Raw genomic sequence first — 22,092 nt, forward strand, 5'->3', positions numbered from 1 at the left:
TTAGCAACAGATACCTGGTAGGTAGAGAGATGCTAGTCATCTATTTTAATCATATCTTTTAAAATGGGCAGTTCCAGAATAAAGTTGCCTTTGTAGAGAATCTTTCTTCAAGGTAGTTACCCACGTGGATTGTTTTTCATTTAATCATCTGTCTTTATAAAAAAAAAGAAAGGCTTTAAGTACAGTAACTAAGAGGTCAAGTGGCTGGTGTATTAGAAAGATGATGTACATGCTTAATGGGAAATTGTGAATTGGTGGTTCTCATACCCAGTCTTGGCAAGCTAATGAAATATCTATCATGTGGTAAGATCATTGAACACATGAGCTGAGAATAAGCTTTGGAGGAAAGCAGCATCCAGATTTCCCTGAAAGGAGATCCTGTTTCACCAGGCTTTCAGAATTCTTCAAAAGCTGGGTCAGGACGTGGGTGAGAAAAGCAGGACATACTCTGCTGCCTGTATTTTAGAAAAATGTGATGCAGAGGCATGGTTGGCTTTGAAAGAACAAGGGTCTAAGTTCCCAGAACATCACTATTCATTTTTATATGCAAGTGCAAAAATGCTTTCTAAAGACAGGTGCGGGTCATTTTAGTGTGATCTTGACTATTACCCTTTCTATTAATCAGGGTATTGGATATAAAGAATTGGATTATGAAAGGTCCAAATAAAAATATTGTCTCTTTAAGAAGAGACACAGGAAGTATTAAGATAGCTGGGTGGAAGAATCTCATCCAAGAAACTGGTAGTTATGGGAAAACGAAAGTTGAAGATGCTTTGATTTTGGTTGGTTGGTTGAGTTATGCACATTTTTAGCAGGACAAAAAAAAAAGAGAGAGAGAGTTGCATGCAATTATTTAAAAAGGATGTGATACAACGAATGCTATTTTTAATCTGTGGCAGGGTAGAGGAAGATTTATGTTCTTTAATAGTTATGCACTTTTAAAATTAATTCCTGTGAAGTAGAATCTTCACTGCTAGAAGAATTTGACTCTGCAGTTTTTGCTGTATTAAGACTTATTCAGAATTTTGGTGTTCAGAATTTAGCACTGCAATTTAGAGTTTATAATAGCAATAGAGTTTATAATCCCTACCCAGGGATTGAACCCGGGTCTCCCGCATCGTGGGCAGACGCTTTAACCTCTATCATAGTTCCACCAAACACAGCTATCAATGAGACCACATTTGGGAAATTAATCTTTTCGTGCATGTGTTGATAGTATAATGTGTTTACCAGAGGGCTTAGAAGCTATGCTATTCAGTGCTATTGAAATATATCCTACTTGATCACGGAGTATGATTCTTCCTACGTGTTGTTGGGTTCAGTATGCTAATATGTTGCTGAGGATTTTTGCATCTATATTCATCAAAATTATTGGCCCATAATTTTCTTTTTTTGCAGAGTCTCTGGTTTTGGCACCGAAGTTATAATGGCGTCATAGAATAATTCTGGGAGTGTTCTCTCCTCTTTAGACTTTTGGAAGAGTTTGAGAAGGATTGCCCTAAGTTCTCTGTGTATTTGGTAGAATTCCCCAGTGAAGCCTTCCAGTCCTGGACTTTTGTGTGAGGCAATGTTTGAAATTACAGATTCTATTTCATTTCTAGTGATCAGTCTGTTCAAATTATCTATTTCTTCTTGAATCCGTTTTGACAGCTTGTGTCTAGAAACTTGTCCATTTCTTCTAGGTTGTCAAATTTTTTGACGTATAACTGTTCATAGTATTTTCTTATGATTTTTTGTATTTCTGTGGTATCAATTGTTATTTCTCTTCTTTCATTTCTTAGTTTATTTATTTGGGTCGTGTCTCTTTTCTTCAAGACATTATCATATTTTGTATATAGTGTGAGGGAGTGTTCTGACTTCAGTGATTTACATAAGCCTGTCCAGCTTTCCCAACACCACTTGCCGAAGAGACTATCTTTTCTCCATTGTACTTGCCTCCCTGTTGGAGATTAATTGACCATGGGTGTGTGGGTTTATTCCTGGGCTCTCTCTTCTGTTACATCGACGCATATGTCTTTTCTGGGGCAATACCATGCTGTTTTGAGTACTGTAGCTTTGTAGTATTAAAGTGTGGGAGGGTATACCCCTTGCTTTGTTTTTTCTTTTTTCTTAAGATTGCTTTGGCAGTTCTGGGTCTTTTTTGGTTCCATGTAAATTTTAGGATCCTTCATCCTAGTTTTATGAAAAATGTCATGGGTAATTTGATAGGGGGCACGTTAAATCTGTAGTTTGCTTTGGGCAGTATGACCATTTTAACAATGTTCATTCTTCCAGTCCAAGAGAATGCGATTGCTTACCTTTCCTTTAAATCTTCTTCAGTTTCCTTTATCAGTGGTTTGTATTTCTCAGTGTAGAGGTCTTTCACTTCCTTCAGTTCAGTTCAGTCGCTCAGTCGTGTCTGACTCTGTGACCCCCTGGACTGCAGCACACCAGGCTTCCCTGTTCATCACCAACTTCCAGAGCTTGCTCAAACTCATGCTCATTGAATCAGTGATACCATCCAACCATCTCATCCTCTGTCATCCCCTTCTCCTCCTGCCTTCAATCTTTGCCAGCATCAGGGTCTTTTCTAATGAGTTGGTTCTTCCCATCAGATGGCCAAAGTATTGGAGCTTCAGCTTCACCACCAGTCCTTCCAATGAATACTCACCTCCTTTGGTAGGTTTTTTCCTAGGTATTTTATTTTTTTGATGTGGTATTAAACAGATTTTTTTTTTTTTACTCTTTCTGATATTTCATTGTTAGTATAAAGAAAGGCAACTGATTTCTGTATGTTAATCTTGTATCTTGCTACCTTGCTGAATTAAATGATCAGGTTTAAGAGTTTTTGTGTGAAGTCTTTAGATTTTCCATATAGAATATCATGTTATCTGCATATAATAAAATAATTTTACCTCTTCCCTTCAATTTGGATGCCTTTTATTTTTTTCTTATCTGATTGTTGTGGCTAGCACCATGTTGAGTAGAAGTAGTGAGAGAGGGCATTCTCATCTTATTCTAGAATTTGGTGGGAAGGCTTTTAGCTTTTCACCGTTGAGTATTATATTGGCAGTGGGTTGGTCATAAATGACTTTTATTATGTTGAGATATGTCCCCTCTATATCCACCTTGGTGAGAGTTTTTATCATGAATGGATGTTGAATTTTGTCAGATGCTCTTCTCTATTGAGATGACATGTGATTTTTGTCTTTTCTTTTCTGAGGTGGTGTATCACACTGGTTGATTTGCACGTCCTGAACCATTGTGATCCTGGAATGAATCCAGTTCGATTTCTCCAAGAGGTTATCATGCTGAGTGGAGTCAGTCAGACAGAGAAAGACCAGAATTGCACACTTATATGTGGATCTAAAAAATAATACAAAGAAGTTTATTTATAAAAGAAAAACAGACCTACAGACATAGAAGACAAATTTATGGTTTCCAAAGGGGTGAAGGATGAATTATGAGATTAACAGAAACCACTATATATAAAATAAACAGACTTATTTAAAATAGGTTGACTGTATAGTGCAGGAAACAATTCAGTAGCTTGTAATAGTCTATAATGTAAAAGAATCTGAAAAATTACGTGTATAATTGACTCGCTTTGCTGTATATCTGAACTAACACAGTATTATAAATCAATTATACTTCAGTTTTAAAAAGAAACATACCCGCAGGTATATTTCTGTCAACAGAAAAATCATAATTGGCAACAGGCGAATGAAACATTCCATCTTTGAATGGACACAGTATCTTTTCTTAACCCATGGTAATTGAAATGAAAATATTATATTTTAGGGAAAAAGTAGTCTTTTAGAGACAGCTAAATATGCTGTCTTTAAAAGGATTAAAATACAGGGTTTAGTTGAAGACTATTTCTCTTTCATCCTTCCTCCATCACAGCATCCATTAATGCTTTGGACAGACAGACAGCTTCTGGAAGCAAAATTTTGCCTATAGAACCCTGGTTTCTCTATTGAGACCTGCCATAAAGGTAGAAAAGGGTTCACTGGAGAAAACAGTAACCCTTTCATAATAATAAATAAATAATAAATATTTCATAATAAATAGTAATTATAATTTCATAATAATTATAACTATTTCATAATAACTATTTAATACATAGCATCTTTTTCTAACAATGAGTTTAAATGATTACTAAGTATAGTGAAATACTGCAGGTGCTCAGAGTCAGCTCCCTTTCTGCCCCCTCTTCAAGCCGTGACTTAAGCGTAGCTCGTGTGAGACGTCTCTGCTGGTCCCGACCGGCAACCCTGGTGGCCTGGCGGTGGCGGGCGGGGGTCTGCGGGACGGTGGGCCGGCGGTGCTGGGCGGTGGTGGGCCGGGGTCTGCGGGACGGTGGGCCGCGGTGGTGGGCGGTGGTGGGCCGGGGTCTGCGGGACGGTGGGCGGGGGTCTGCGGGACGGTGGGCCGGCGGTGCTGGGCGGGCGGTGGCGGGCCGGGCTCTGCGGGACGGTGGGCCGGCGGTGCTGGGCGGTGGTGGGCCGGGCTCTGCAGGACGGTGGCCTGGCGGTGCTGGGCGGGCGGTGGCGGGCCGGGCTCTGCAGGACGGTGGCCTGGCGGTGGCGGGCGGGGGTCTGCGGGACGGTGGGCCGCGGTGGTGGGCGGTGGTGGGCCGGGGTCTGCGGGACGGTGGGCCGGCGGTGCTGGGCGGGCGGTGCTGGGCCGGGCTCTGCAGGAGGCAGGGGCAGTCCAGCTCTGAGGGGTGGGGGGACCCCAGACCTAGCAGGTGGCGGCTGCCCCAGGGGCCGGCCGGCAGGGCCCAGGGGCCGGCGAGAGGCGGGGCGGCGCAGACGGAGGCCGGGCTGTCCGTCTGCGTGTCTGCCTTCCTACCCGGAGGGTCTTCACCCTGGAGTCCGGCAGACGGGCGGCACCGCGCGCCTCTCACTGGGCTTCCGTCCGCAAGGCAGTCTCCGCTCAAGTCTCGCTCCTCCTGTTCAGAACCTGTCGGGGGCGCAGGACTCGGTTCAGTCCCCTCACAAGACCACCACTGCTAACTGTGCCCTTAGGGAAATAAACTTCCGTTCTTATTTTTAATCGCCGTTGGGAAGCTTTCAGCCATTTGGTTCCCTAACTCTTCCTCTGCCTCCCTGTCTTCTTGTTCTGGAATTCTCCTTATGCACGTGCTCTGTGACTGCTGTGTCCTGGAAGTCTCAGTCACTGCTCACTTTCCTTCCCTTTCTTCCTTCTGCTCCTCAGTTCAGTTCAGTTCAGTCGCTCAGTCGTGTCCGACTCTTTGTGACCCCATGAATCACAGCACACCAGGCCTCCCTGTCCATCACCAACTCCGGAGTTCATCCAAACTCACGTCCATCACGGAGAAGGCACCCCACTCCAGTACTCTTTCCTGGAAAATCCATGGACGAAGGAGCCTGGTAGGCTGCGGTCCATGGAGTCGCTGAGTCGGGCACGACTGAGCAACTTCACTTTAATGCATTGGAGAAGGAAATGGCAACCCACTCCAGTGTTCTTGCCTGGAGAATCCCAGGGACTGCGGAGCCTCGTGGGCTGCTGTCTATGGGGTCGAACAGAGTCGGACACGACTGAGGCGACTTAGCAGCACGTCCATCGAGTCGGTGATGCCATCCAGCCATCTCATCCTCTGTTGTCCCCTTCTCCTCCTGCCCCCAGTCCCTCCCAGCATCAGAGTCTTTTCCAACGAGTCAGCTCTTCTCAGACAGGTTCATATCTCTTGACCTGGTTTCAAGGTGTGGATTCTGTCTTCTGCCTGGTCAAATCTGTTAGTGAGCCCCTCCATTAGAAATTGCAGCTCAGTGATAGTCCTTTGGAAATCCAGAATTTCTATTTGGCTCCTTAAAAAAAACAAAAACCAGTCACTTATATTTATTGATAATCTCTGTTTGATGAGACATCATGCTCATGATTTCCTCTAGTGCTTTATACATGATTCTCTTTACTTCTTTGTGCATATTTAAAATCATTGATTTAAAGTCTTGCTCTAGTAACTTTAATATGAGACCTTCTCAGGGACAATTTCTTATTGCCTTTTCCCATTCTGTATATGGGCCATACTGCTGTATTTCTTTACATACTGTGTAGTTTCTTGCTGTTGAAAACTGGACATTTTTAATATTATAGCATGGCAATTCTGGAAATAAGGTTCCACTTGTTGCTGCGTGTTGTGGTTGCTGTTGTTTGTTCAGTGACATTTCTGTGCTAATTTGGTGAAGTCTGTGTTCTTCATCCTGTGTGGCCATTGATGTCTCGGTTTTATTGGCTTGGCGGTCAGCTAGTGATGGGGCAGAAATTTGCAGCTCTGTCTCACCCTTTACTTCCTACTTGCATAGAATGTAAAGGTCAGCCAGAACTGAGAGTTTTGGGCTTTTGGGGGGCTTGCCTGAATACTTACCTAGCCCCATGCGTACGTGTAGCTGTCTAGATTCTCAGGAATGTGTCTGGTCTTTTTAAAGTCCTCATTTGCCAAAGCATCTTATCCTCCAGCCTCTTCTCTTCTCAAGCTTTTTGATTTGCTGATTGTTTACCTCAACTGTTATCCATCCCCCACCCCCACCCCCGACCCCCAGGCAGCAGCCACAAATATATTTGCATTTAAGTGTTTCTGACAAAAGTCCTAAGGTATCTGCCTCAATGCTGATAGAGTTTCAAGTTGGGAGAGGTTAAGTCAAGCCCTTTGAGCGGAGCCAAAGAACCGGACGAAAGCAAGCAGCCGCAGTTCTTTGGGATAAGCTCTGCTTTGCTGCTTCTGGTGGTGGTCTGCGTACTGGGAACGTGGGCTCTTCTCTTCTAAGCGCCCCCACCACTGAGCTGGGAAGGAGAGCTAGTTATGATACCACAACGCTGACCTTCCGCTTGAGATTGAGCTGGTTTTTTTTAATTTTTTATTTTTTTATTAAATGTTCCCTTGGTTTTGCAATCTTCTAGCTGTTCCCACAGTGCCAAAAAAGTTGTTGGAGACAGTTTTGCCAGTTTATTTTCTGTGGAGGAAGGAGCGTTTAGAGCTCCCTGCTCTGCGTGCTCACTGCTGTCCCTTGGCATCTGACCTTGGTTTTGCCGGCTGCTGTCACCCTCAAACTGGAGCTGTTCAGCATCTAGCCCCGCCCTTCCTGATGAGTCTATTCTGCTGAAATGCATGAGTGGATACCCTCTTTATTTCTTATGTATCTTGCATGACAGCGTTTGCTTTTCTTAGCATATACTTTCCAGAACACTCTAGAACCTATAAGTGTTGTAGCCATGCGTTCCAGGAAACAAACTCACTCAGAAGGAAAATGCAGATAGTGGAGTCCAGTTTATTACACTGGTGGGCCCAAGGCAGAGTCTCCTTTTAGCCAAGGACCTGGGCCTGTTTTTGTGAAAACCTAAGTGTATGTCCCCAAAGTCTCTGAAACTAGTCTGAACAAAGGAAAAGAAAGATACAATCTAAGTTAACCTGTGATTCATATGCCTTAAGCCTAGGTAGTTAACAGTGGACAATTATCAATAGGCTTGTGGCCATAGCCCAACAGGCATAATAGCATTTATGATTCTATTCGGTTATACAGATCATTAGAGTATTCTTTTAGGCCACGGAGAGTCTAGGTACGAGCCCTGGGGCTCTTTCCTGGGGGGTCTGGTTTTCCAGTTGGTGTGTCGTTTCCATAAATACTGGGCATAGAGCTCTAAGGCCACAATCCGGCCCAGGATGGAGTCCTGCTTTCAAGATGGAGCCTGTTCTGTCTTTTCCTCTTTCTTTAGCACTACGCTCATGAAGGTCAAGTTCATCTAGGTCAAGTTGATTGTCCCAAGTTAATGTGATAAAAATTTAAAGTCTAATATTTTGTTTTAATAAAATAAGACTTCCTTGCATGACAGTGAATAGCATAAAGTTTAAATTCTGTTACTCTAAGATTCAGCTTTCCTAAAATTTGTCTAATCTTGAAGTCAATAGTGTTCGGTGTGCATCTTTTATAAGATATTTATTTATTTGGCTGCATGGGTCTTCATTGTGACATGTAGGGTCTTCAGTCTTGGTTGCAGGGTGTGGGATCTAGTTCCTTGACCAGAGAGCAAACTTAGGCCCCCTGCACTGGGAGCTTGGGGTCTTAGCCACTGGACCCCCAGGGAAGTCCCCAGTGTGCACTTTGAATGTGCATTTTACCGTTTGATTCATGATGCTCTTGCCCACTGGCCTGAGAGCCCTTTGGCGCAGAGACAGTCTCTGTTTTCACTCACCTTTGTGCCCCTAGCACTTGGCATGGTGCCTGGCACATAGTAGGTACCCAGGGAGTGTTTGTAGAATAAGTAAGGGGACACAGAGGGTGTTAGATGAGGACTGTGGGGTGTAGGCTTGTACTGCTTGAATCATCTAAACCTTTAAATTGAGTTAAGTCGGATAATGGAGTGATGGGAAAGTCTCCTGGGTTTTAGCTTTAGTTTTTGTGGATTACTTGGGAAAAAACCAAACACCAGATTCTCCAGGACCCATCTCTTTTAATCACTTCCAGTTGGACGGGTCAGGATAAATTTTTTTTTTCCCTTGTTTTGAAATGAATACAAACTGCTCTTAGGTCATCTAACACCTTTAACAAAGAGAGTGAAATCTAAAGTGGAAGCCCAGGATTTTAGCATTCCAGGCCTTGGAACTGTCAGCTGTGAGCAAATCAGCTTTCCCACGACGCACGGTCAGCCTCAGGGGTCTGTGCTCGATGAGGCCCGTTGGCGTGCGTGGTGGGTGGTGCCTCTGCCCGCGCACCCAGCCCTGCTCTGAAGTGCAGTGTGGTCTACTGGTTTACCAGTCTTGCTCAGCGTAAGTCAGGGACTGGGGGTAACCAGATACCTCTAGGTCAGAATTTCAGGTTTCATTCAACTATATTTCATGTATTATATGAAACTTAAATGTACACAGTTCAGGGCTTAAAAAAAAAAAGGTATAAAATGACCTAAAGTCATTATGGTTATTCAGTGTGTCCATTTAAAATTCCGAAACCCCACCAGTAGACATATTTATCTCAGTTCAAGTTATAACTATGTGCTTTGTTGTTCATTTGTTTATTGCATTTATCCAGTGTGTTTTTTTTCTTATTGGGTCGTGATTCACATAATTTCACCCTTTTAAAGTGCACAATTTATTGGTTCTTAGTATATTCAGATGTGCAACCATCAGCGCTACCTCATTCCAGACCATTTTCATCTCCAGAAAGAGCAACACCCTGCTCGTCAGTAGCCACTACTGGCTCTGGCAACCGCTGGTTGACTTCCCGTCTCTTTGAACTTGCCTATTCTGGACTATTCATATAAGTGGAATCATATGACATGTGGTCGTTTGCAACTGGCTTTTTTTTTTAACTTAATCACAGAGTGTTTTCAAGGTCCCTCCACGTTACAGCAAGTGGCATCAGCACTTCGTGATCTTTCTTACGGCTGGATGATCTGTTGCGTGGGTCCGTCACGCTTTGTCCGCTTGCTGCCTGATGGACGTGCGGGTTCTCTTCATCGCTTGGCTCTTACGAGTAACGCTGCCCTGACACTTGTGTGCAGTCTTTTCTGTGCGGACAGTGATTTGCATTTTGCTTTGGCTTCACCCCTAGATGTGGAATTGAGGGTCAGACGGTCACTCTATGTTTAATTTTTTTGAGGATCCAGATGTTTTCTGAAGCAGTCCAGTTGGCTTTCCAGTGACCGTTTCAAGTTCACAAAACAAAGGAGTTGGCCATATTCGCTCTCAGTTCTATGAACTAAACATTCCAAGTGCTAACAATTTATTGGGAGCATGTCTGCATAAAAACAGTTAAAATTATTTTCTTTTGATCACCCTCTTCCAGGACATCTAAAGGTTACTGCCATGCCCGTGAGAATGGAATCTTTTGCTGATCCTTCATGATGACTAGTGTTTCTTTTCTCAATATGTAAATAGTTATTAATTTATTTGGCTGCACCGGGTCTCAGCTGCAGTACGTGAGATCTTCAGGCTTCATTGCAGCATCTGGGGTCTGGATCCCTGACCAGGGATCGAACCTGGTCCTCCTGTATCGGGAGTGTGGAGTCTTAGCCGCCAGACCACCAGGGAAGTCCCGGTGGCTGGCATTTCTGTGTGAGCGGCTTTAGATCGCTTACAAGCAAACAGAACAAGGCCTGTCACTCAGAAAGTCAAATACTCTAGAATCAGACAGAGGTGAGGGCTAGCTCTGCTGTTAGGTTCCAAGCAGTGTCACTCTGGGGACTGATTCCCTTTCGTGAACCTCAGTTTCCTCCTCTGTAAAATGGGATCAATAATAGTCCCTATTGCCTAGAAGTCTTAGAATGAGATCATGTGTGAAAAACACTTGCCTGACGCTTCCCACGTTCTCAATGCATGTTAACCATTGTTAACCTTATTATTACTATTGTATCATTATTTAACTGCAAAGACTTTCTTTAGAAGAATACATTAAGTAATACTTAAAAACACATTCCTGACACTACTTGGAGATGAATCTTGCTTTACTATCATGATCATGTTTTCATTCTAGCAAACAATTTATACTCAGAAACTTTTAAGGCGAGAGGAGAATGGGGGAAGGACAACGTAAATCCATTTGAAATTGCTCTTTGGTGATTAGTATTCATCTTATCGTTCAGTGTATGTAAAATTAAAGCAGTTTTTTTCCTTTCCTTCTTTCTTGAAGCAAATGAAGTTTAGACTCAGAGAAATTTATTTTTATAGTGAAAATGAAATATTGAAATCATCCCTCCTTTTTGCACTACTTAGTTATTCTTTAAGAAAGAACAGGGTAAATCCTTCACAGAATGTTTGCAAGACATTTGATTGCACAATAGGTTGTCAGCAGTCACATTTCTCTTTGGTTTTGCTTTACTTGTAAGTAACCAAAGTGATTTTTTTTTTTGTTATTGCCACATCATGTAACGCTACTAGTACAGTGTAAATAAAATATCGACAAAATGCAAAAGTTATAAGCATATGAAATAAACAGTTGAAAACAAAAATGAAAGCCAAGAACAGTTGGCAAACATTCCGATAACACCCTGCTTGTCAGTTTGAAAGGAATGCCTCTTCGCCCAGGCTGTGTGCAGGATGGCCCGTTGTCTCCATCTGAAGTGCCGGGGTATGTTTCTGTGACTCTGTAGCATCAGCAGGTTCAGAGCTGGAAGGGGCCTGGATAACAGAGAGCCGTCTGGCTCAGGGGTTCTCAGCCCGGGCATTGCAAACATCTGGGGCTTGTAGGTCTTTGTATGGGGGTGCCCTGTGCCTTGGGGGCTGCTGAGCAGTGTCCCTAGTCTCTACCCTGAGATGTCGGGGTCACTCTCCCCCTGCCCCCTTTACTGACAGCTAAAGCTGTCTCCAGCTTTGCCAGATGTCCTCTGGGGGCAACGTTGCCCCCCACTGAGAATCGTTCATCTAGTGCGTGCCATGGTGCATACCCCCTGGAGCACCACGCCGTCTGCAGGGGCTGAGATATCCCAGGAGAAGCTTCTGCGGTCAGATGAGTTTGGAGACCCTCCTTTAAACAAGGGAAGATGGGAGAGCCAACCCGGGGACACACCGCAGGTCTCGTCTCGGCTCCTTTGCCTACAGGCCCTCTTTAGAGGGCAGCTCGCAGGAAGTGACACCCCGCTGTGCCCCTGATTCATTGCTTCCATCTTCCAGGTGGGGACGCTGAGGCCCAGGGAGGATGCCTGCCTGGCCGAGGCGCCAAGGGCTCCTTGATCGTTCGCTGCACGATCGCCGAGTGAGCACTCGCCCGGCGCGAGGCCCCGGGGGATAGCGCTAGTCCTCTGGACGAGCGGAGCCCCGGGGCGCGGGTGGTCGGGGCGAGGAAGGAGGCCCCGCAGGACGCCGGCAGCTCACAGGAAGGGGCCTGATGGGTCCCCGAGGCCGCCCCGAGCCTGACTGTCGGCGGCGGTGCCAGAGGACCCGTCGGGGAGGCCAGTCAGCAGCCTGGCTGGACGGACGGGCGGTGATTCCCCCGCGTAGTAACAGGCCGGGAACAGGTGAGGGCTGGGACGGGAGCCCCGGATGGAGCTCTGGGGGGCCTCCGCACCAGGAGCAGCCCCAAAGGCAGATGAGGGGGGCGGGGGAGACGCGGAGACGGCACCTGTCAGCCTCAGACTAGATCAGGTCTGTGCCCCCAGGGCGGCGGGCGCACAGTGTCAGCCTGGAGGGGTGGGAGGCAGACGGGCCGAGGCTCACGGGGGAGGGGCCGCGTGTGCGCCTGTGATTCAGCTTGAGGTTGGACGGCAAACAGCGAAATTCTGTAAGGAGAAGGCAATGGCACCCCACTCCAGTACTCTTGCCTGGAAAATCCCATGGATGGAGGAGCCTGGTGGGCTGCTAAGAGTCGGACACGACTGAGCGACTTCACTTTCACTTTTCACGTTCATGCATTGGAGAAGGAAATGGCAACCCACTCCAGTGTTCTTGCCTGGAGAATCCCAGGGATGGGGGAGCCTGGTGGGCTTCCGTCTATGGGGTCGCACAGAGTTGGACACGACTGAAGCGACTCAGCAGCAGCAGCAGTAAGGGCTTATCCTGCCCCCGCCCCCAACCGTGGGACCCGCCGTGTCCAGTGCCCTGGAGGTTGTGGGTGACCTTGGCAAACACCCATTTCATCCGGTGATATTTTAAAGGGGAGTGGGAGTTGGAAAAGCAGAGACTAGAGTTCGGAAAATTTCTCAATGTTAGCGGTGAGTGGTTTGGGGGGTGTGGCCAGAGAGATGGATTGTGAGGTCAGGCTTAAAAGAAAAAAAAAAAATGGGAGAGGCTTGAGCATATTTAAATGCTGGGGTTTGGGTCCTTTGTCAGGACTCACCTTGGGGCATCCAGATGGAGCTGAGGGTGGGGTGTGTCAGTCAGCTCAGTCCAGTCCCTTACACGCCAGGCCTCCCTGTCCATCACCAACTCCCAGAGTTCACTCAAACTCATGTCCAGTGAGTCGGTGATGCCATCCAGCCATCTCATCCTCTGTTGTTCCCTTCTCTTGCCCTCAATCTTTCCCAGCATCAGGGTCTTTTCAGATGAGTCGGTTCTTCGCATCAGGTGGCCAAAGTATTGGAGTTTCAGCTTCAACATCAGTCCTTCCAATGAACACTCAGGACTGATTTCCTTTAGGATGAACTGGTTTGACCTCCTTGCAGTCCAAGGGACTCTCAAAAGTCTTCTCCAACACCACAGTTCAAAAGCATCAATTCTTCGGCGCTCAGCTTTCTTTATGGTCCAACTCTCACATCCATTCATGACCACTGGGAAAACCATAGCCTTGACTAGAGGGACCTTTGTTGGCAAAGTAACGTCTCTGCTTTATAAGGTGTGTAGGTTCCTGAAAATCACCCGTTTACTGCCTACACAGAGAGCCTTTCCAAATGCAGAGACGGCTCCTGTAAAGGTAAAGTCCTCACACAGGTCGGGGACAGACTCACTGTCTAGTTTTGCCTAACATGAGAAAAGAGCCTCCAGGAGAAAAGAGCCGCCCAGGTCTGACCGTGTCACGTGGCAGCCATCCGCTGTGTCCTTCTGGTGCCTCTGTGCATGGGAAGGACTTCACCGCCGCCGTTTCCTCTCCCTTGGGAGGACGGTGCGTGTTTTCTGACGGGGGGCAGCAGGCCCTTTCTCCCTCTGGGGGCCCCCTGCACTAGGCAGGAGTTCTCACCACCCCTGAATCTTGGACTGAAGAGGCGTGGTCCTCCCAAAACCTAAAGAGGGGAGAACATTCTCTCCTTCCCCAACACAGAATCGTCTAGAGTGTCCCGGGGTGCGCCCTGCCGAGTCCCTAAGGAGCAGGAGCGGGGCGGCTGCATGCCCTGCACAGGCCGGGACCCTCCCGGGGCCTACGGTTGCCCCACGTGGACCCTCCCAAGGCTTTGCTTTGCGGTGGGGGTGCCTCCCGGGAGGTCACACGCCTGAGAACTGGAGGAGTCACCTGACCCTTAGCGCACCTTCTCTCAGCCAGAATGTGCCGCTTGGCATGTCTGCCCTTCCAGAACCCAGAACAGGCCCTTCTGAGGTCCTGCTCCTGGTTCGCTCCCTTTTCCTCTAGTCTGAAAGGTCCTGTCGATAGAGGATGCCTTTGATGAATTCCCCGTTCAACCTGGGGAAGCAGCCTCCTGAGCGCTTGTTTTCGTCTCGCTCATTTTGCAGGCGGGCAAGCTCTCCCGAGTAGCTGGCACCCCCGGATTTTCTGGCGCGTCCGCCGTGCGTGATGCCCGTGGCTGGGAGGCGGGGCGGCGGCCTCCCCCTCCGCAGCGCTGGGGCCAGCTGTGTTTGAAAGCCTCCTAATTGTTATTTATTCTGCCTGTAGGTCTACAGCCCCACACATGTGCGAGTAGGACTTGTGCGGGTCATCTCGCTGTTTTGATCAGAGCTGCCGTAAATAAGAGCGCCGCAGGCGCTGTGTTCCCAAACGCCGGGCTTTCACGTCCCTCCTCTCGCCTCCATTCATTTCTAGGAGGCTGAACCGGGAGTGGTAAACAAGTGACGCTCCTGTCCACTCCCTGAGGGGCTTTCCCCAGATCCGAGACCCCCGTCCCTCCTCTTAGCCCGAGCTGCTGCTTTCCTTATTCCTCGTAGAGTCTCTTACAGCGTGGAGTCCACCGTGTCCCAGACACTGTTCATGATTTTCTGCTTTGGCCTGCCTTTCCTCTAATAATTCCTGTCTTATTACTGGCATCCTTTTTATGACCCAAGCAAGAAGCCTTGGAGCCACAGTTATCTCCTGTTTTTCTAACCTTGCCTCCTGTGTTCGTTTGATTACCCCATGTTCTGGGATGTTGCTGGACTGTTTTCCTCTGTCAGAGCAGGTGGTGAGTTGGGCCCTTATTCTTCCGTCAGTTCTTCTGCCTGACCCTCTCTTACTCCTGGCCGGTTCTCACTCCTTTGCCAAATGTTACGACCTCAGCAGAGCCCTTCCTGCCCCTTCCCCCGGCCCCCAGCCCTTTTCCCAGAAGATGCATTCATTCTCTTACTCTGGAGCCCTCTTTAATTATTATTTTACTCTGATATGCATGCCACTGGTCATTTTTTCTTTGCAGGTCAAGCTCTTCTGCTAGATGAGGAGATTTTTGAGGGCTGGGACCCTGTTGGTGCTTAGAAACTTGTGGCTTAGAAACTACGCCAGCGCAGAAACTTGGGGCTAAATTTAATTGACTTGAATTTAGACAAAGTTATATGGAATAGAAGAGGAACCATTGAGTGATGCTTATTATTTCTTGTTCGATCTCTTCTTAGTCTTTTTGTTCTCTTCTCCATTTGCTCCTCTTACTTAGGAAAAAAGAAACACATAAAAGTTCCATTGCTATAAAAAACAATTTAAATACAGACTTTCTATATCTGCAAATAGAATAACCCGGCTGAGGTATCAGTTCTGTCAAAAGACAGTTTAATTAGCATTTGTTGACATTAAGGAACAAAAGAAAACCTCATGAATAGCATTCGTAGAAGAAAGTCGTTGGTCTCAGAACCTGGATGCCCGGGTTCCAGTCTCGTCGCCACTTACTGCCTGAGTGACCCGGCAAGGCTACAGTGTCTTTTAAGTTCAGCTTTCTTCTCTGCAAAGTGAGAATACTAATGCCTACTGGACAATCGTGGTAATGTTAGTTGGTATAACCTCTAGGGAGAATAGTATGGGGGCTCCTTGAGAAGCTTAAAACAGAATTACCGCACATCCTAGCAATCCCATCCCTGGTCATAAATCTGGAAGAAGCAATAATCCAAAAGTATGCATGCAGTCCAGTGGCCACTGCAGCCCTGTTTACAATTTCCAAGGCATGGAAGCGACCTGAATGCCCATGGACAGATGAATCGGTAGAGAAGATATTATATATGTATATATATAATGGAATGTTAGCCATAAAAAGAATGAAATAAAGCTATCTGTGGCAACGTGGATGGACCTAGAGATGAACATACTAGGTGAAGTAAGTCAGACTGAAAAAGACAGATGCCTCATTTAAGAATTTCCAGGATACTCATTATGCCCTCCCATGTTTGGGTGCTACTGAATTAATGGCATCCTTTCTAAAAACTTGGTGATTAACTTTGGCAGTTTTGATTTTGCGGAATTTATTTTCATATCTGTGGGAAGACAGGAAACAAGGTGCTTCGTGGTATCGTTGTGTTTCGTGGGGTTTCTGCTGTGTTTTCTCTCCGTGGCAGTCCTCTGTGGGGAGAGAGCCTCCTCTCCATAGCCACATGCTGAGCACACAGAGATAGCATGGTGCCTGGTTGGCACTGGGGTTTACGCGGGTAATCCAGAGCTTGTTGCTCCCTTGCACACATCCTTAAGATGTAGGGGAAACACATCTGAGGCATGAACTACAACTTAGCAGTGATAGATCGAGTCTGCAACGTGCCGCTAACAGAAGGGAATCGGCTTACCCTGCTATCTTGCGTGTGCCAAGGAAAAGGAAAACTCTCTTTACTTTTCCTGTTCTTGTTTCCTTTAGTCTCTCCGTTCATATTTTCAGCAGTTTACCCATTCGTTTTTAAAATTGTAACATGGGCCGTGAAAGCAGAAGAGATAGGTAGCACTGCTGGGCCGACAAATTCAGAGCTCTGTTTCTCCTGCGAGGCGGCTGTCAGCACCGCTCACCGAGAGGAGAGCCTGCTGGCGTCTCAGGGCCCCAGCGAGATGGGTGTCCCGAGGCTGCCCGGCGGCAGAGGCAGGGCCGCGGCTCCCCTGGGGTGGTCAGCGGGCAGGGCTGGGAGGGCGCTGGGCCGACAGAGGGAGAGGCTGCGGCCATCCCCCGGGGTTCTCCCGAGCCCCCCCTGGAACACGCTCGCGCCCGGCCCTGGAGCTGCAGGGCTCTGTTGGCGGAAAGGGGACTTGTGGAAGTCAGCCTTTGTGCTTCTTATATGAAAAGAGCAGAGGGTGAGATGGTTGGGTAGCATCACCGACTCGATGAACATGAGTTTGAGCAAGCTCCGGGAGGTAGTTGAGGACAGAGGAGCCTGGCGTGTTGCAGTCCGTGGGGTGGCAAAGACTCAGACAAATGAGCAACGCCATATCTACTGAATAAAACCCAGCATAAGCTATCACTGAAACATGCAGTAAGTTACCAAGGCCGGACAGTGGGAGCTTACACAGGGGACCGTCTTTCTCCCCATCCTGGCCCCTGCCGCCCAGTTGCACCCCCCACCCCGGTGCGTTCTCCTGGAGACGTTTGGTGTGTGAGCCAGCACGCATGCACATGTGCCCCCCTTAGAAACACAGCAGGCTCTTCCAGCGTCCTTCGTCACGCTGCTCTTTCCTGCGTCACACTGTTTTCCGATGTTTCCGAGTGAGTGTGTGTGCAAAGAGTTTCTCACTCCCATAGCCTCCAGCCCTGTGCCGCACTGACGGATGCTTGATTTAATCAGTTTTCTCGGGAACACTCACTGCTTTTCCTCTTTAATTATCACCAGAGGTGCTAGTAGGAAGGGACTATTTTTAAAATTCTCTCCCTGGTTTGTGAAAACTGTCCTGTTACACAGAGCACACTCTTGATATGATTAGCACTTTGTCCTAGAAACAGGAAGAGCAGGAGCCACGTGGGATCTCTGGTTCCAAAACCACAAACACAGTTGATCATGCTTACAGGGTTTCGCCTTTGATGAAGATCCAAGAGCCACACAGGTGGTCTGCCGGACGCACAGTGGTGGTCCCTGTGCTCAGAGCCGCATGCTCTCAGGCTATGACTGAGGAGGGGTGAGCTGCTGGGCACACAGAGACGTCTGTGTCCTCCGAGGGCTGAGCAGTGGGCAGGGTGTCCCAGGCTACCTGCAGACCCCGTGGCCTAGACCCTTCGTTCCCACCCAGCGTGATCAGCGCAGTGACTAGACAACTGCCAGGCGAACGAGCAGGGGGCATTCTTGCTCCAATGTGGGAGGGCAGAGGGTCCCCAGAGGACGAGCCCACGGCTCTGGGCCCCGAGGATGCCCTGGAGGAGGACGGGTCAGCTAAGGGGTGGGGCAGTGTGGGGACAGGAGAGGGAACATCATGGGCGTGGGGACCGCCCAGCCTGTCTCCAGGCCTTCCGAGTGTGTTCTGGCGGGGTCACCAGGGGTCAGCAGAGCCACAGCTTTTTGAAGGACTGAGGAGCTTGGACTTCAGGCTGTGGGTGCCCTTGGAATGCTCTTTGCCAGGGGTATGAGGTTGCCTGATGCGTGTTTTTAAAATCTTCCAGCGGCCAGGACAAGGGATACTGACCTGGAAAGGGGCAGATGGCATTTAGGGAGTGGTTGGCATCGTGTGAGTGCAGCACGGCGGGGCCTGCACGAGGCTGCAGGCGGGAGGGGTGGGCGTGGGGAGCCCGTTAGACTGTGGGGTCAGCAGGGGGCGGCCAGAGGTGGATGTGCTGAGACCCAGCCCCTGGTGGCTTAGTTAGAATGGTGAGCAGTGCATTTAATACGTGCATCTTTACCAGTGTCTGACATTGTTTTTCTTGGATAAACCCTGGAAGCAGAACTGCTGAGTCAAAGGAAACAACATTTTAAAATCAAATTATCTCCGTGAAAGCTTTGCCTGTTTACAAGGCCCACTGGCAACGAGGGCCTCCCTGCTGGCTCAGTGGTAAAGACTCTGCCTGCTAATGCAGGAAATGAGGGTTCGATCCCTGGTCAGGAAGATCCCGTGGAGGAGGAAATAGCAACCCCGTCTAGTATTCTTGCCTGCAGAACCCCAGGGACTAGAGGAGCCTGGAGGGCTCCAGTCCAGGGGGTCGCAGAGAGTCAGACAGGACTCGGTGACTAGAAACCAACAGACAAGGAGGAAGCTGGGGTCCCCTGCAGCCTCGGCCTCAGCAGCAGTGTCCCCATCCCTCTGAACTGACACCAGTTGCTCGGCAGAGAGCGCCTGCCTTGTCTTGTTCTCATCTGTGTTTCTGTGCATACTGGCAAGAGGGAAGGTTTTTATGTGTATTTCCCCACCAGCTGCACGTTCACGTTTTCGCTTTTTTTTATCTTCAGCCATCTAGCCTCTCCTTTTCTCTTTCTTCGGGTGCTGTAAACACATAGTTGCTCCAGCTCCTCTTTGTGTGTGTCTGTTGTGGTAGGTCCCTGGTTTGTTGTAGCATCCTGCTAGTTGGTTACGGTGCTTACTTTTGCTTATATTGTTTTGTTGATGATGCAGGTTTTTCTAAAATGGAGTAAACTGTTTTGCTCATGCTTTCTGCCTCTTTTTTGTTTGATTTTGGCCGTGTGGCTCATGGTGTCTTAGTTCCCTGGCCAGGGATTGAACCCAGACCTGGCAGTGAACACCAAGCCCTAACCTCTGGACCTCTGGGGATTCCTGTGCTTTCTGTCTTTAGTTTAGTGTTGAGGGAGTGCTTCCTTGAACCTGGCTTATCTAAGTAGTGGGATTTGTATAAATATTCATGTCTGTGTGCACTTTTTACCTTTAAATCTTTAATCACGATTTTTCTGGTGTAAGATGTGTTGTAGAAATCTACCTTTTTAGTTCCCAATAGTTTAAAAAAAAAAGACACCACTTTTTCTAAAACCAAAAATCAGGACACACACCTACCCTAAAAGAATTTTTATGCAGTTTGTGAGGGAAGGCAGTCTCAGAGATGAGGTGTAGAGGTATTTGAATTTCTAAGATATTATACATGGTTAAAAAACAATAGAATGTTTGAAATCACTCTATGGGAAAGTTCAGGTCGTAAATATTGCTCATGGTTTATGTGGTTGCAGCCTGCATTTCACTGAAAGCTCAAAGTTCCTTCCTCTTTGAAACATTAATTTAAACGTCGAAATGACTTTTCAAGTGGTTGGTGACTCTAATCTTTACACAATCATAAGTTCCTTTCTACGCAAAACGTTTGAGACAGCCCCTTCTTTTGCCCATGGTAGAGGAAATCGGACCATAACCAAAGACTGGGGAGTCTTAACCCACAGGGTTAAATGGAGCCTCAACAAAACTGCTTAAAAAAAGAAAAGGCTGGCTTAAAACTCAACCTTCAAAAAACTAAGATCAGGGCATCTGGTCCCATCACTTCATGGCAAATAGACAGGGAATATTTGGAAAGTGACAAATTTTTTTTTCTTGGGCTCCCAAAGCACTGAAGATGGTGACTGCAGCCATGACATTAAAAGATGCTTGCTCCTTGGAAGAAAAGCTTTAACAAACCTAGACAGCTTGTTAAAAAGAAGAGACATCACTTTGCTGACAAAGGTCCGTATAGTCTAGTCAAAGCGATGGTTTTCCCAGTAGTCATGTATGGATGTGAGAGTTGGACCATAAAGAAGGCTGAGCACCAGAGATCTGATGCTTTTGAACTGTGGTGTTGGACAAGGCTCTTGAGATTTGCTTGGACTGCAAGGAGATCCAGCCAGTCCAACCTAAAGGAGATCAGTCCTGAATATTCATTGGAAGGACTGATGCTGAAGCTGAAACGCCAATACTTTGGCCATCTGATGCGAAGAGCTGACTCGTTTGAAAAGACCCTGATGCTGGGAAAGATTGAAGGCAGGAGAAGGGGACGACAGAGGATGAGATGGCTGGATGGCATCACCGACTCAACGGACACTAGTTTAAGCAAGCTCCGGGAGACAGTGAAGGACAGGGAAGCCTGGCGTGCTGCAGTCCATGCGGTCGAAAAGAGTCAGACACGACGGAGCCGCTGAACACCACCACCGCCCCAGCAGAACTGTGGAAGTCTCTGGAAATAAAATGCCACAGCCCCTTTCATTTATCATCTTGGCAGTAAGGCAAACATTTTCTGAACTTGTAGAAATAATTTAGGTGCCTAATGGAATTCTAAATAGTTAAATTTGTTTTGTTTTTAAATTCTGGAGCTTGATCGGTCTTTTTCCTAAGAGAGAGCACTGTCCCGGTCTGGCTATTTAGGAGAGATCTCGAGATGAGTCTGAGGATGGGCCTGTCTGTTGACGTGTGCTTGGCCTGGCCCATGTTGTCCACTTCAGCCTGTGCTCCTGGCTGCCCGGCGAAGCCTGGCTTCTCAGTAAACGACTTGCATGGGCCCGAGACGGGCTTCCGTGGCCTTCAGGCCACCCAGAGGGCCATGTGTATCTGTTTGATAAACTCTGTGGTTTGTCTGTTCTCTGTGTTTTTGCCAACTGGTTGTGAAAAAAAGAAAGAAAAGCAAGCAAGCAAACATACTATGTTAAGTGTTTTTCATTTTGCTTGAGTTTATGGAAAATGTAATTGCATTTCTAAAACAACAAAAGATTGTTTCTCTGGGGAGATTGTGGGGGGCATTTAGTCTTTTTTTTTTTAAGGCTGTGAATATTACCTATGAAAATGGATATATGATCTTGTGAGGACATTTATTTCAGCAGGCTAAGCAGTGTTTGTTCCCAGAGCAGGGCTGTAGCTGCTGACGCTGGCGTGTCAGAGGCTGGGAGGGGCTGAGGTTGGGAGGCATCGTTTTGCTTCTTAGACACAGGCTTCTGTGTTGTCCAGGTGTCGGTCCTGACCATTCATCTTACCTTTGCAGTTCAGGGTTGCTAGACTCAGCATCCTTGACAGTCGGGCTGGATGATTCTTTGTTGCGAGGGGGTGTCCTTTGCGTGCTGGGGTGTTTAGCAGCACCCCGGGCCCTCCTCACTAGATGCCAGCGCTCCCCTGCCCTCCCCAGCCCCAACAGTTGAAGAACGTCCCCCTGTGCCTTGTGGAGTGGCGTCTCCGGGGCCTGTAATCCCCGTGTGAGAGGCCAGCACACAGGTTTGACTTTTCCACGGAGTGCTTTCAAGTCGAATGGTTGTCTTCAGGGCAGTAAGGGGGTCCTGGGAGGCACCTTTCCGTAGCTTCCGTGGAACGTCAGTGACCTTTCGCAGCCCTGCAGTTCACTCCCGGAATGTGTTACATTGCAGATGAGGCCTGTGAGCTGAGGGGTGGGTGGAGGCTTTGGGGGTTGTTTTCTAGAAACGCTGATCTGATGCAGGCGTCCTTCGACGCCGGCTGAAGGTGGGAGTCAGACGGTGCTCCTGTGGTTGTTGAACTTGGTTCCTTGCTGTGCTCGTGGCGTCAGTCACGAGAGCAGGAGGCTCCTTTTCTAAACAACCTGCCTGCCCTTCTGGGCTGTGCGGGGTGTTCAGGTCCTGGCCTCCTGTGGACGGCTGACCTACTGAGATGAAACATCCGCCCGCTGGGGAAAATCTGGAAAGTCAGACAGAGCCGGCAACCAACCCGTACCTGA

The 22,092-nt window shown here is 47.7% G+C and overlaps 1 protein-coding gene across 2 annotated transcripts in view; it reads left to right on the top strand.

The window, feature by feature from the left end:
• Window positions 1–22,092, top strand: part of PLCL2 (phospholipase C like 2) — a 211,828-nt gene that overhangs the window by 39,777 nt on the left and 149,959 nt on the right. The gene's annotated exons all lie outside the window — the stretch shown is intronic.

This window comes from Budorcas taxicolor, chromosome 1 (genome assembly GCF_023091745.1).
Source record: "Budorcas taxicolor isolate Tak-1 chromosome 1, Takin1.1, whole genome shotgun sequence".
In the NCBI taxonomy this organism is placed as follows: domain Eukaryota; kingdom Metazoa; phylum Chordata; class Mammalia; order Artiodactyla; family Bovidae; genus Budorcas; species Budorcas taxicolor.